Source organism: Oryza sativa, chromosome 8, assembly GCF_034140825.1.
Source record: "Oryza sativa Japonica Group chromosome 8, ASM3414082v1".
Taxonomy (NCBI): domain Eukaryota; kingdom Viridiplantae; phylum Streptophyta; class Magnoliopsida; order Poales; family Poaceae; genus Oryza; species Oryza sativa.
The window spans coordinates 17,429,745-17,434,668 of record NC_089042.1 but is presented as its reverse complement, the minus strand read 5'-3'; positions in this window follow the sequence as shown (position 1 = coordinate 17,434,668).

Genomic DNA, 4,924 nt, shown 5'->3' with positions numbered 1-4,924 from the left:
TCACACAGCCTAAATTTGTCCTCTTGCGCCAGCCCGCAATTAACACTACTACAAAAATCGTTTTTCTGTACGAGGGGGTCGGTAGGTTCCATGCGGGCCGCTTGTGGCGGCGCCTGCAAAAACCGCCCCCCCGGGGGCGGGTTGATTAGCCGCATGCGAAGATCCATTATCGCATGCGGCTGCTTAAGACAGCCGCATGCGATAATAGGTCTATTTTCGCATGAGGCCGTCTTAAGGGGCCGCATGTATTAGGGCATGCGGCTCCTTAAGACGGCCGCATGCGAAAATAGACCCATTATCGCATGCGGCTGTCCTAAGCAGCCGCATGCGATAATGGATCTTCGCATGCGGCTGGCTTAAGGGACCGCATGCGATGATCGGCCATATATGCTCCTCCAGGCCCGAGCTTGACCATTTGAAAACGAAGCTTTCTCTCTCGTAAAGCAAGCACCAATTAGGGGGGGAGGTTTTCAACTCGAAATTTTTACTTGAACTCTATACGAAAGGTGAAGAACTCTCTATCCTGCTTCATTTGGCTCCATTTTTGTTATATTTCGTTGGTGGAAAGTGGAGTTTTTTTAATATTTTGACAAGGTTTGTTCTAACTATTTTTTGCAAAATCTAGCTTCAAAATATATGTTTTGATGGGCAAATTTTGCATGTAAACAATTGTACATACTAGTTACATGTATTGTTGTATTTTTTTGGGAGACAAATGCATTTAAACTTTTGTATGAAATACCTGCGGTCTATTTTTTTATCTGTAAATTTTTTGCCTTTATATAATTAGATGGATCGGTCGTCATGGATGTATGAGATGCGGAGAACGCAGCCGATATTTATTAAGGAAGCATCTAAATTTATTGATCAGGCTAAGGAGCATGCTTTGAGGGAGAATATGACAAAGATCTTTTGTCCGTGCCGTCATTGCAAGAATCAGAAATTGTTGGTAGATCCTGGTGAAATATTGGGTCACATAATGGAGTACGGATTCACCGCCAACTACAAGGTTTGGACCTATCACGGGGAATTCGCCAATCCGGAAGATGACGATGAAGAGTTAAGTTTCGAGATGAATGAGGCAGAGAATTTTATAATCGAAGACATTTCGCGTGAAAGAATGGTTGTCGATGTTTCCACCGATAGTGATGATTTCGATGGTGGTTTTGATTTAGAGGATATGCTACGCCATGTTGAACCAGAGGTGCTAGCGGGTAGGTCACGAGGATTGGAGAATTGGCAGGCATTAGAGAAGGCATCGAAGGATCTTCTTTACGATGAAACGAAGGGATGTGATAAGGATTTCACAGTCTTGCGTTCAGTGCTTGAACTTCTGAGATTGAAGGCTAAACATGGATGGTCGGACACAAGTTTTAATGATCTGATGAGTTTGTTCCGTGTGTTGCTTCCTAAGCCTAACTTTGTATCATCGAACACGTATCAAGCGAAGAAACTCATATGTCCTTTATCTCTTGGTGTAGAAAAGATTCATGCTTGTAAGAATCACTGCATATTATACCGTAAAGAATATGCGGAATTGGAATGTTGCCCAACGTGTGGCACAAGTCGGTATAAAACGGGGAATGGGCCCGTAGATTCAGAGTGTACCGATCCAGATTCTGATAAGGGTAAGCGCGGGAAGATTCCTTCAATGGTGATGTGGTACCTACCAATTAAGGACCGCCTGAAGCATCTGTACTCAAACCCGACTGATGCTGAGTTGATGAGATGGCATCAAGAGAGCCGAAAAATAGATGGTATGATTCGACATCCCGCCGACGCTCGCCAGTGGAAGACATTTGATGCAAAACACCTAGAATTTGCTAAGGATCCTAGGAATGTAAGGTTTGCATTGAGCACTGATGGAATGAACCCGTTTGGTGACTTAAGCAGCTCGCACAGCACATGGCCAGTCCTTCTCACAATGTATAATCTTCCAACATGGATATGTCAGAAACGAAAGTACATTCTACTCACTATCCTCATACAAGGTCCAAACCAACCTGGAATCGACATAGATGTTTTCCTTGAGCCTTTGATGGAGGACATGGAGGAGCTTTGGAAAGAGGGGTTACGACTATGGGATGAGTTTAAGCGGGAGACTTCAATCTACGTGCGATCATATTTGTTACCATCAATGACCTACCTGCAAACTTTTCATTATCTGGGCAGATTAAAGGGAAGACTGGATGTCTAATATGTCTGGAGAAAACTTCATACAAATACCTGACGTCGTCTTTGAAGACAGTGTACATGCGACATCGACGGTTCCTACCACAAAGACATAGGTACCGTAAGATGGCTAGATTGTTCGATAATACAGTGGAGAATGACACTGCCCCAGTAGCAAGAGGTGGTACATACGTGTATGAGATAACAAAGAAGATTAAGGTTGTATATGGAAAGGGAAAGAAGAAGACAGTAAAGAGGAAGAAAGCTGATGGTGACAACGGTACTGCGTCGCCTTTCAAGAAGCATTCAATTTTCTTTAAATACTTAGATTACTGGAAGGACCTAGAGATTCGACATGCAATTGATGTTATGCACCTCGAGAAGAACGTGTTTGATAGCACCGTTGGCACATTGCTGGACATCCCGAGTAAAACGAAGAATGGATTGAAGTCACGTAACGACCTTGTAGATTTGTCCATACGGCATGACCTTCACCCAGTAGTGCTGCCAAATGGGAAGACCGAGATTCCTCCTGCTTGTTACTTGTTGACACTTGAAGAGAAAAAAGCCTTCTGTAAATGTTTACAAGGGGTTAGAGTGCCTACTGGTTTCGCATCGAACATCAGGAAGCTAGTATCAATGAAGGATTTGTCCATTTCGGGATACAATACGCATGACTGTCATAGGTTGCTAACGGTGTTCCTACCAATTGCTATAAGGGCAGTCAAACCAGTCCATACAAAGGTGGTTATAACAAAGTTGTGCTACTTTTTCAATCGAATTTCGCAGAAGGTATTTGATCCTTTGGAATTAGGTCCGCTTCAGACATTTGCCGTCGAGACTGTATGCCAGCTTGAGATGTATTTCCCACCATCATTTTTAGATATGATGGAGCATTTGATCGTTCACATCGTCCCTCAGATTATTGAACTTGGTCCATTATACTTACATCAGATGTGGGCCTATAAGCGTTACATGTCGATCCTCAAAGGCTATGTACGCAATCGCGCTCACCCGGAAGGATCAATGATAGAGGGATACACAACTGAAGAGGCAGTCGAGTGTTGTATGGACTACATAAAGGATGCTAATGCCATTGGCATTCCTGTTCATCGACATGAAGGTAGATTGTCTGGAAGGGGTACTGTTGGTAGGAAGCAGTTCTTCGATAATGATTACAAAAAGGTGTCCGCGGCACACAACAGCGTTCTTCAACAGCTCGCTATCGTTGAGCCATTCATTGAGCGACACCTAGAAGAAATCAAAGCCTGCTTCCCAGGGCGGTCCAATGATTGGATATCAAGAGAGCACAAGCGTCGCTTTCCTCTGTGGTTGAAAGATCTAAACCTGCCAGTTGGTGATTCTGTGGAGGAACTTACTTTACAAAGACTGGCATGTGGGCCTTCAAGTATTGTCAATTCATGGCAAGGTTACGACATCAATGGATTTACCTTGAGTACGACTACGAAGGACATGAAAAGCACCGCACAAAATAGTGGGATCCGTGTCGAAGCGATTGACACGAGTGGAGAAAAGAGGTCGTATTATGGGACCATTCAAGAAATATGGGAACTGGACTATGGCCTAAACATCCAGATCCCTGTGCTCCGTTGTGAATGGGTTAAAGACACAATAGGGGTTTCCGTTGATGACTACGGGCTAACGATAGTCGATCACAGTAAAACAGGCCACAAGGATGATCCATGGGTTTTAGCAGAGCGTATGGCTCAAGTGTTTTATGTGAAGGACCCTTCAGATGAAAGAAAAACTATTGTCATATCCGGAAAGCAACAGATCGTCGGCATCGACAACATCGAAGACCCCAATGATTACAACCAGTTCGACGATGTACCATTGTTTACTGATCTTCCTATGCGAATTAAGAAGGTTGAGAGAACAATCGATGAAGCAAATATGTCGTACGTTCGAGCAGATGGTGTTGCCAAGGTTATTAAGTCATAGTTATTTTGTAACCTTTAGTTCTCATTGTATTCCAAATGTACGTGCATGAATTTAGGTCCCCCTTATGTTGTAATCATTAGCATGTAACATTTGATTACGAGTTTTGAGCAATTTTCATGAGTTTTCTTAGTGCCAAAAACATTTGGAATGTATAATTGTGGCGAAATATTGGGAAAAAAATATATATGGACAGTTTACTTAGAGAAAAAAAAATATGAGTTTTTTTGGTAAAAAGATCTTTCTATGCGGCTGGCTCGCATGCCGGCTTAATAGCCCGCATGGAAAGATCTTTTTCGCATGCGGCCGGCTTAACAGCCCGCATGGAAAGATCTTTTTCGCATGCGGCCGGCTTAACAGCCCGCATGGAAAGATCTTTTTCGCATGCGGCCGGCTTATGTCGACCGCATGGAAAGATATTTTTCCATGCGGTCCCTTAAGCCGCCCGCATACGATGATCTGCGCCTATATATAGGGAGCGCGGGGAGCCAAAATTTTCTAAGTCCCGGCTCCCGCGAAACCCTAGCCGCCAGGCTGCCAAAATTTCCCAAGTCGTCGTCGCCGTCGTCCCCGCCACCGCCGGCTCCTCCCCAAAGTCGCCCCGCCCCACGCCGTCGCCGCCGCCGCCGTCAGGACCTCTCCCCCCTCGCCGTTGCCGTCGCCGCCACCAGGACCTCTCCCCCCTCGCCGTTGCCGTCGCCGCCGCCAGGACCTCTCCCCCCTCGCCGTCGCCGTCGCCACCGCACGGAACTCTCCCGCCTCGCCGTTGCCATCGCCGCCGCCAGGTCGTCCC